Below are 11,392 nucleotides of genomic sequence, written 5' to 3' on the forward strand. Positions count from 1 at the left end.
CTGTCGTTAGTACGTTTACAATATGGTCACTGAACTTTTCAAGTGCTTGCATTTAGGTCCTCCAACTTTTAAAACTTGCAACACAATCCTTAATTTCATTATAAACCTCAAATTCCTTTTCAATCTCGAATTTCCTTTTTCGATCTCGAATTTCCTTTTTCGCTGATCTCTTCTCATTTCTAGCGTAACTTTTCAGTCGGGGATGCATGGGAAATTCTAATCTAACTTTGAATTATGTGGAGGTGTTGACTTGGATAAGGGTCCATTGAGAGAAGACCCGACCAAGGGACTATCGGGACCATCAACGATTCAAGGTGTAATGTTAGATACAGGTCATCTCAGATGAAGCATAGATGTTCGATGAAATGCTTGTGAAACAAAATGGGGTTAGAAATGCAGAGTTGACAAATACTACTAAGATGTACTAAGTATCATTGTTGAAAGTCACCAAAAAAACTGGAATTATTTTGTATAAATGACATATAATAATTTCTTCGTTTAATCCTTGTGCTTAAAGATTTTCCAACAGATAATCAAATATAATGAAATCTCAAACAACGCATTCTCCTCTCGTTTGGTTTTTGTTCTTCAATTTTCCGCCATGTAAAATTGTAAACCCAAGCAGTGTTCTGTCTTTCAGCTTTTTATTTACAAAGAAAAATGGAGGAAGAATTGTTGGAACACAACACCGATTGCATTTATTTCCTAGCCTCTCCCCTCACTTGCAATAAGGTATTTATTTTCTCTTTCGGGCTATCAGGAAATAAGTTTTTCCTCTTTCGCACTTTCCCATTTTCAGCTCGCATTGTGTGTGTTTTGTTGAAATTTCTATGTTTCTGGAACTTCATGTCAATGATCTAGATATTCAATGTTAGTTTTGAACCAAAACCATCTATTTTTCTTTCTTTCTTTCTTCATAATCAAAACTTTTAGTACTCCTTATGAAAGATATTCAGCCCATCAGAATAGAAGTGAATAGGGTCTTAGGCTATTTTTTTATCTTCTTGTTTGATTTTTCTTTAAATCAAGGAATTGATCGTGAGTATCAACTTAGTGAAATCGCCAGACTCAATCCGAGAGACTGCTGGTACTAGTTTATTGGGAATTGTATTGATCTGACATGTGGTTTTCGGCGTCTTATGAACTCGTATTCTTTCTAATAAGTTCATGTTGATTATGAGACTAATATATCGTGAACGAATTGTAACCCCCCAGACCGATGTGGATAGCCAGATCCGATCTGGAGTATCACATTAGGGCCACCAGAGCGACCCATCAAAAAATAACGGAAAATTTAAAACTTTTCTTAAAACATGTAAACTCATAAAATAATTTATGAGTACAAAATAAAAGTTTATCAGTATTCGAAATAAAACATATTTTCAGACTCGTATATAAAACAAAATACAATTACATGCCCCTAATCACATGTACCATACTATGCAACAACGCCGGAAGAGCTCCCTTACTGAATTTGATAGATGCATTGGTACAATTCTTTTAACCTGCAATGGTGAGTAATAGAATGAGCTTCGGAAAGCTCAGTAATACAGAACTATCAGATGATGCTACATGACATGCAAATAAATGAGAAACCATAATTTCCTTATTGAATCAAACATATACCAATTATGGAATAATCTGGAGTTCCATTAGTAGTTTATCGAGTAGAAGCCATGAATCTCAGTTCATAAGAAACCTTTCATACTATCACATTTTCATGAGGTCGGAAAGGATGTCTACTGTGTTCCATCAGTACGATAAAATCATAATAGGTACACTAACCAAATGATAGTTCAGTAAAATCCCATAAACCATATTGTAGTGGAGTTTTTTTAAACTCGTATTTTAAAACCATCTTACAAAGAGTTAACCTAAGAGAATATCTTAGGGCCTGAGAGCCTACCCAAGAAAGTTCGGGGCCACGAGGCCTATCTAAGAACACATTTTAGGGCCGCGGGGCCTACCCGAAAATGATCTCAGGGCCGCAGAGCCTACCTAAGAGTCACATTAGGTCCATAAAAATTTTCCAGCTTGATCAGAGCTGTACTTTACAAATCTGTATCTCCAAGATACAATTTATAACGTGATACAAATCCATAAGCCATCACCATTAAGTTGGTGCATCCATAAAACAGTAACCATAGATTTCAGTGTACCTCATGTTAAAACAAATAAAATAGTTCAGTAATAAATAGGGAACACACTAGAGAATCCAAGAATTTTCAGAGGCCATTGTAGTTATCATTACGGATAAAATGAAACTTATGAAATTTGATCGAATTGCAGGAACAATGTCCTATTGAGGAGAATCGATTACTAACCGATCTAGCCAGACATTTAAGGTTGATACTTTAGAATCCCACTATATTTTCGTGTGCATTAGGAAAACGTTCATGAACCTTTATACATAATAATTCTAAATTCAGATTTACTGCGAGTGATTCCATTACCCAAACAATCAGTGGTATTCAAGAATATACTTTAAATTCATAGGATTTCAGCCTAATTGAACCAAATGAGGTATTCAGAATCTTTTCCTTCTGCGTTACTTTCTTTTTCAAACATGACCGAAGTGATTTTAGATGAAATATAGAATCGAAGATTCAAGTCATTTACAATCTATGACTATCGATCGTATTATCAAACAACTCCAGTTACACAATTCCCAAACTGATGCATGTCGACAAATCAATTTATTATCCTTCTAGTGTATTCACTCTTTAATACCATAATGCATATCCATAGATTATCCCCATAATCATCGCTGAATAGATCTTTTAACGGTCTTTATTTCATTTCCATGTTTCAATGATATCAGGGAATACGGACGTACTTGATTCATGGTTCATAACCCATAAGGACAATTCATCATGTAAGTTCAACAGTGTTTCCAAAGTCATCCACTCACCTAATTAATCCTCAGTCTTTGAGTTTACTTAGTTCGTTTAGTAAGCAAGTTTATCCCGGTTACTTTAGAGTTTTCCAGAATAATTCAGACGTTTCTGAACTTCAAATACATGTTGTATTTCTTTTCAGTTCAATTTAGTCATATAATAAAGTCATTCTGGTATTCGTGGTTGAATTGTCTCACGAATACCCACTTATTAGTACTGTATGCGTTTTAGCGTTGAGCTGAGCCAAGTACTTTCAGAATTATCATCGATCCAAATTTGAGAAGACGAATAAACATTCAAGTGGTATTTATATCATTCAGGTAATGATATAGCACTAACGTTGGTTGATCACTTAAGCTGCGTTCCATAACTTTTACTAGTAGCAGAACATCCATGATTATTTGGATTTCTTAATTAATCCAAGACATTTACTTATTCTAGGCAATAAGGGTATTTTGATCATTTTGGTGCTCAACGTTTTTCTATTCATTTCAAAGCTTGAGTATATCCATTCATTCCTGAGATTGGTGACATTCTTGAGTCATTTCCATTCCAGGGGTATTTTGGTCATTTTACAAATCTAGAATATTTCAATCATTTCCTTCCGTTCGGTCTTATTATTTAATTCAAAATTATCATTTATTCCATTCCTTTCGAACAATTCTAATAAAAGAGCACCCTCCAATAAATTGTTCTTTAGGTATTTACTCATAACTCGGATATTTTCGGGTCAAGTGCCTTCTCGGATTTTACAAACGAAAAATCTTAAATTTTTCTTTACAAAGACAGGATCTTAATAATTAAATTCGTACTTAATCGAGTTAAATACAAATCCTCAAAGTACTTTCTCCTTCAGGGTCAACTCTGACTATTTTACCTCTCAAGGGCATTTTCGTAATTTCTTAACCAGATAATTTCGATATTAGCTCTTAACGAAAATAATATAATATAGAGATCCTATGATTAATTGCTTCCTCGAACATTCTTTGATCTTGAAATGATTCCTTAAAAGACTTCTAGTATCTAGCATAAACCTTCTTGGGGTTAAAAACCGATTATCCATAATTTCCAAGTAAAACTAACATTTCTTATGCACATCAATAGTTTTAGCATATCAGTAATTCTTTTCAGATTTATTAATCCACTTCCATGGACAATTCTTATCATTTTCCAACATAAGGGTAATTTCATAATTTTACCTAATCAAAATATTCTCATAATTTATCATCTAAGTACCTTTAATGAGATAAATTACAATCTACATATCTATGGCTGATTCTTTTATCACTTAATTCCAGAACTTGTAATTTAATTCCAACTTTCCTTCAATTTCTTATAATAGTCATCTGAGCCATATTCAGTTACCTACTTTCTATCGTATTCGTATCTAGTGTAGATCTTCATTAATTACACATATGAGACAAACATTTCCATTCATGCATTTACCAATACCAACATGTTCTATAAAGCATAAAGAGGTAGTAAAGTATTACCTCGATTTTTGTATAATACTGATCGACCAATAAATTCCATTTGAACCCCCTTGATCTTGAATTCAACTTCCAATAATTCCTCAGATACATATTAACATAAATTATATAAAAACGGAGCTTAATTACGATAAACGGATCGAATCAGGTGATAAATTAGTGAAAAACAACTTACCGGTTTCGAATTTGGTGAAACGGACTTCGGATTCGGATTCATGACGTCGAAAGCATAAAATATGACTTTTCGGAAATTTGGAATTTTCGGTCAAAATCAAAGTCAACGTGTTTGACTACCAATATCGAGGCCTTCAGGTCCAAATTTTGAAAAACGGACTGCGGAATCGGATTTAGAACGTCGAAAAATGTCAGGATATGTATACTCCATCAAAGTCAAAGGTCGTTTAATACCCGGTCAAAGCCTGTCAAAGTTTTGGTCAACAGTGGTCAACGGGTCGGGTCGGGTCAACGGGTCGGGTCGGGTTGTGACTGGTCAAAACGGTTCCAAAACCGGTAAAATCAGTCACTTTTTCCTTCCCCACGCGCAGTGGCGGCGTGTGGGGGCGCGTGAACAGTGCTAAATTCCCGAAAAAATTCCTAAAAATTATTTTAAGCGATTTCGAGATACTTACAAAGCTCGGTTCATAATTTTGAACGACGGAGAGCTCGATTTCAACAAATCGAAAACTTTGACCGCTTCACCTCCTCACGTGCCACCGTCGACGAAGACCAAGGATGACACCAGCAGGCTCGGAACGATGCAAGGAACACGATGGTGCGGGAGGTGTCGTAAACGGATGCTCGGATCGTCGTGAATCGACGAAAAACCAATTGAAATTGAGTTATTACCGATGATACTTCCGACTGAAATTAACGACGAACGGCGACGATTCATGACAAAATCTATGAGGGGTTTTGTTTCTCGCTCGACAACGAACACGATGGTGGTTTCGGCTCGTCGATCGGAGGTCGGACGGCGAGTAGATCGGAGTTGATGGAGGGGTTGATGGGAGAGGGAAAACTGGAAAAATTTCCAGAAACATACGGGAAATTGGGGGTTTATATCATCTCATAATTAAAAATGGTTAAACCAAGAGTTTAGCCACTGAACTTCCTGTACTTCATAAAACGGTCTGCCAACTTTAAAATTTTGCAATTTAACCCACTGTTTCTTTCAAAATACCAAATTAAATCCACCACTTTATAATTTCTTAATTTTAGCCTCTAAATTGGGGTGTTACAATTCTCCCCTCCTTAAAAAGAATTTCGTCCTTGAAATTCATTCATGTCACATAATTACAGAAATAAAACTTTCATCAGTTCTCTCATATCTTTAAGTAGCTTTACAAAAGTACGGATCTTCCACTAATCCTTAACCAACTGAGCATACATTCTTATCATAACTTTTCCTCATTTCAATAAAAGAATCCGAACGAAAATTTCATTGAGTAATCAATTAAGTATTTGTCACGAGAATAGGCTCATAGAGCAGTAGCATATCCCAATTTCATTTCCGGAGTCAAGTCAGAATATTTCAGATAAATAACTTCACATGGATGGTGAGGTACTTCACAGCATTTAAACAGATGTTACTGGTATTCCTTTTTGTACAAGTATAACCTTAACAGATAGAAACTTTTGTTTACTCGCTACAGATAGGGACTCAGCCCTGGAGTTCCGGCTCAGAGAGGTACGATTGCAGTCTAGGGGCATGTACTGATCAGACATATTTTGACATTCGATCGGCCAGTCTACCTTGAAAAATTTTGACTCAAACCATAGCTCTGATACCACTAAATGTAACCCCCCAGACCGATGCGGATAGCCAGTTCCGATCTGGAGTATCACATTAGTGCCACCGGAGCAACTCACCGAAAAAATAGCGAAAAATTTAAAACTTTTCTTAAAACATGTAAACTCATAAAATAATTTATGAGTACAAAATAAAAGTTTATTAGTATTCGAAATAAAACATATTTTTAGACTCGTATATAAAACAAAATACAATTACATGCCCCCTAATCACATGTACCATCTTCTGCAACAACGCCGGAAGAGCTCCCTTACTGAATTTGATAGATGCATTGGTACAATTCTTTTAACCTGCAATGGTGAGTAATAGAATGAGCTTCGGAAAGCTCAGTAATACAGAACTATCAGATGATGCTACATGACATGCAAATAAATGAAAAACCATAATTTCCTTATTGAATCAAACATATACCAATTGTGGAATAATCTGGAGTTCCATTAGTAGTTTATCGAGTAGAAGCCATGAATCTCAGTTCATAAGAAACCTTTCATACTATCACATTTTCATGAGGTCGGAAAGGATGTCTAGTGTGTTCCATCAGTACGATAAAATCATAATAGGTACACTAATCAAATGATAGTTCAGTAAAATCCCATAAACCATATTGTAGTGGAGTTTTTTTAAACTCGTATTTTAAAACCATCTTACAAAGAGTTAACCTAAGGGAACATCTTAGGGCCTGAGAGCCTACCCAAGAAAGTTCGGGGCCACGGGGCCTACCCGAAAATGATCTCAGGGCCACAGAGCCTACCTAAGAGTCACATTAGGTCCATAAAAATTTTCCAGCTTGATCAGAGTTGTACTTTACAAATCTATATCTCCAAGATACAATTTATACCGTGATACAAATCCATAAGCCATCACCATTAAGTTGGTGCATCCATAAAACAATAACCATAGATTTCAGTGTACCTCATGTTAAAACAAATAAAATAGTTCAGTAATAAATAGGGAACACACTAGAGAATCCAAGAATTTTCAGAGGCCATTGTAGTTATCATTACGGATAAATGAAACTTATGAAATTTGATCGAATTGCAGGAACAAGGTCCTATTGAGGAGAATCGATTACTAACCGATCTAGCCAGACAATTAAGGTTGATACTTTAGAATCCCACTATATTTTCGTATGCATTAGGAAAACATTCACGAACCTTTATACATAATAATTCTAAATTCAGATTTACTGCGAGTGATTCCATTACCCAAACAATCAGTGGTATTCAGGAATATACTTTAAATTCATAGGATTTCAGCCCAATTGAACCAAATGAGGTATTCAGAATCTTTTCCTTCTGCGTTACTTGCTTTTTCAAACATGACCGAAGTGATTTTAGATGAAATATAGAATCGAAGATTCAAGTCATTTACAATCTATGACTATCGATCGTATTATCAAACAACTCCAGTTACACAACTCCCAAACTGATGCATGTCAACAAGTCAATTTATTATCCTTCCAGTCTATTCACTCTTTAATACCATAATGCAGATCCATAGATCAACCCCATAATCATCGCTGAATAGATCTTCCAACGGTCTTTATTTCATTTTCATGTTTCAATGATATCAGGGAACACGGACGTACTTGATTCATGGTTCATAACCCATAAGGACAATTCATCATGTAAGTTAAACAGTGTTTCCAAAGTCATCCACTCACCTAATTAATCCTCAGTCATTGAGTTTACTTAGTTCGTTTAGTAAGCAAGTTTATCCCGGTTACTTTAGAGTTTTCCAGAATAATTAAGACGTTTCTGAATTTCAAATACATGTTGTATTTCCTTTCAGTTCAATTTAGTCATATAATAAAGTCATTCTGGTATTCGTGGTTGAATTGTCTCACGAATACCCACTTATTAGTACTGTATGCGCTCTAGCGTTGAGCTGAGCAAAGTAATTTCAGAATTATCATCGATCCAAATTTGAGAAGATGAATAAACATTCAAGTGGTATCTATATCATTCAGGTAATGATATAGCACTAGCGTTGGTTGATCACTTAAGCTGCGTTCCATAACTTTTACTGGTAGCACAACATCCATGATTATTTGGATTTCTTAATTAATCCAAGACATTTACTTATTCTAGGCAATAAGGGTATTTTGGTCATTTTGGTGCTCAACGTTTTTCTATTCATTTCAAAGCTTTAGTATATCCATTCATTCCTGAGCTTGGTGACATTCTTGAGTCATTTCCATTCCAGGGGTATTTTGGTCATTTTATAAATCTAGAATATTTCAATCATTTCCTTCCGTTCGGTCTTTTTATTTAATTCAGACTTATCATTTATTCCATTCCTTTCGAACAATTCTGATAAAAGAACACCCTCCAATAAATTGTTATTTAGGTATTTACTCATAACTCGGATATTTTCGGGTAAGTGCCTTCTCGGATTTTACAAACGAAAAATCTTAAATTTTTCTTTACAAAGACAAAATCTTAATAATTAAATTCGTACTTAATCGAGTTAAGTACAAATCCTCAAAGTACTTTCTCCTTCAGGGTCAACTCTGACTATTTTACCTCTCAAGGGCATTTTCGTAATTTCTTAATCAGATAATTTCGATATTAGCTCTTAACGAAAATAATATAATATAGAGATCCTATGATTAATTGCTTCCTCGAACATTCTTTGATCTTGAAATGATTCCTTAAATGACTTCTAGTATCTAGCATAAACCTTCTTGGGGTTAAAAACCGGTTATCCATAATTTCCAAGTAAAACTAACATTTCTTATGCACATCAATAGTTTTAGCAGATCAGTAATTCTTTTCAGATTTATTAATCCACTTCCATGGACAATTCTTGTCATTTTCCAACATAAGGGTAATTTCGTAATTTTACCTAATCGAAATATTCTCATAATTTATCATCTAAGTACCTTTAATGAGATAAATTACAATCTACATATCTATGGTTGATTCTTTTATCACTTAATTCCAGAACTTGTAATTTATTCCAACTTTCCTTCAATTTCTTATAATAGTCATCTGAGCCATATTCAGTTACCTACTTTCTACCGTATTCGTATCTAGTGTAGATCTTCATTAATTACACATATGAGACCAAACATTTCCATTCATGCATTTACCAATACCAACATGTTATATAAAGCATAAAGAGGTAGTAAAGTATTACCTCGATTTCCGTGCAATACTGATCGACCAATAAATTCCATTTGAACCCCCTCGATCTTGAATTCAACTTCCAATAATTCCTCAGATACATATCAACATAAATTATATAAAAAACGGAGCTTAATTACGATAAACGGATCGAATCGGGTGATAAATCAGTGAAAAACAGCTGACCGGTTTTGAATTTGGCGAAACGGACTTCGGATTCGGATTCAGGACGTCGAAAGCATAAAATATGACTTTTCGAAAATTTGGAATTTTCGGTCAAAATCAAAGTTAACGGGTTTGACTACCAATATCGAGGCCTTCGGGTCCGAATTTCGAAAAATGGACTGCGTAATCGAATTTGGAACGTCGAAAAATGTCAGTAAAGGTATACTCGGTCAAAGTCAAAGATCGTTTAATACTCGGTTAAAGCCTGTCAAAGTTTTGGTTAACAGTGGTCAACGCCGGTCAACGGTCAACAGTCAATGGGTCGGGTCGGGTCGGGTTGTGACCGGTCAAAACGGTTCCAAAACCGGTAAAATCGATCAGTTTTTCCTTCCCCACGCGCAGTGGCGGCGTGTGGGGGCACGTGAACAGTGCTAAATTCCCGAAAAAAATTCTAAAAATTATTTTAAGTGATTTCGAGATACTTACAAAGCTCGGTTCATAATTTTGAACGGCGGAGAGCTCAATTTTAACAAATCTGAAACTTTGGTGCGGGAGGTGCGGGAGACCAAGGATGACACCGGCAGACTCGAAACGATGCAAGGAACACGATGGTGCGGGAGGTGTCGTAAACGGATGCTCGGATCGTCGTGAATCGACGAAAAACCAATTGAAATTGAGTTATTACCGACGATACTTCCGACTGAAATTAACGACGAACGGCGATGATTCACGATAAAAGCTTTGAGGGGTTTTGTTTCTTGCTCGACAACGAACAAGATGGTGGTTTCGGCTCGTCGATCGAAGGTTGGACGGCGAGTAGATCGGAGTTGAAAGAGGGGTTGACGGGAGAGGGAAATCTGGAAAAATTTCCAAAAACACACGGGAAATTAGGGGTTTATATCATCTCATAATTAAAATTGGTTAAACCAAGAGTTTAGCCACTGAACTTCCTACACTTCATAAAACGGTCTGCCAACATTAAAATTTTATAATTTAACCCACTGTTTCTTTCAAAATACCAAATTAAATCCACCACTTTATAATTTCTTAATTTTAGCCCCTAAATTGGGGTGTTACACGAATTGGATTTTTTTACATATTTTGGACATTTTACAGTTGAATTGTATTGAATTATAGCTTTAGAAGACAATTCTACATGCACGCAACTTGAAAGACATCATGACAGGGTAGTATATTTAGAGTAGCTACTTGACCCTATCATGATGCCTTTCAAGTTGTGAAAGAGACTGAGAGGTGAATGTGTTGTTTGGGATTTCATTATATTTGATCATCTGTTGGAAAATCTTTAACCACAAGGATTAAACGAAGAAATTATAATATGTCATTTATACAAAATATTTTTAGTTTTGTTGGTGACTTTCATAATTGATACTTAGTTCATCTTAGTAGTATTTGTCAGCTCTGCATTTCTAACAAAACTTAGTTACGCTGGAAATTAGAAGAGAGAAGAGAAAAAGGAAATTCAAGATTGAAAAGGAATTTGGGGTTTAAAATGAAATTGAGTTTAAAAGTTGGGGTACCTAAATGCAAGCGTCTAAAAAGTTCAATGATCATATTGCAAACATACTAACGACAATATAATGTTAGGGACCATAATGCAAACGGACTAAATATTGGGGGATTGTATTGCAAGTTTTAAAAGTTGGGGAACCTAAATGAAAACTTTAGAAAAGTTCAATGACCATTACTATACTTTACCCTAAATTTATTTATTTTAAATTGAAAATAGTTAATTTGAGATGAGACAGGTCCAATCTTTGGAAGTTTTTTTTTGAAATAATGCTAGTTCAGAAACTCACCGAATAATTCAACAATTATCTCAAAAGACAATTTTGGGCTCAAACGTTAAAATGAAAATGTGAAACTTTTTGACTCTCAAAC

General features: G+C 35.1%; 1 protein-coding gene across 1 annotated transcript in view; it reads left to right on the forward strand.

Moving 5' to 3' along the window:
* The window catches only part of LOC120147556 (T-complex protein 1 subunit gamma), a 41,218-nt gene that overhangs the window by 24,562 nt on the left and 5,264 nt on the right, over nt 1-11,392 (forward strand). The gene's annotated exons all lie outside the window — the stretch shown is intronic.

The sequence above is a fragment of the Hibiscus syriacus genome, unplaced genomic scaffold (assembly GCF_006381635.1).
Source record: "Hibiscus syriacus cultivar Baekdansim isolate YM2019G1 unplaced genomic scaffold, ASM638163v2 tig00110940_pilon, whole genome shotgun sequence".
NCBI classification, from domain to species: Eukaryota; Viridiplantae; Streptophyta; class Magnoliopsida; order Malvales; family Malvaceae; genus Hibiscus; species Hibiscus syriacus.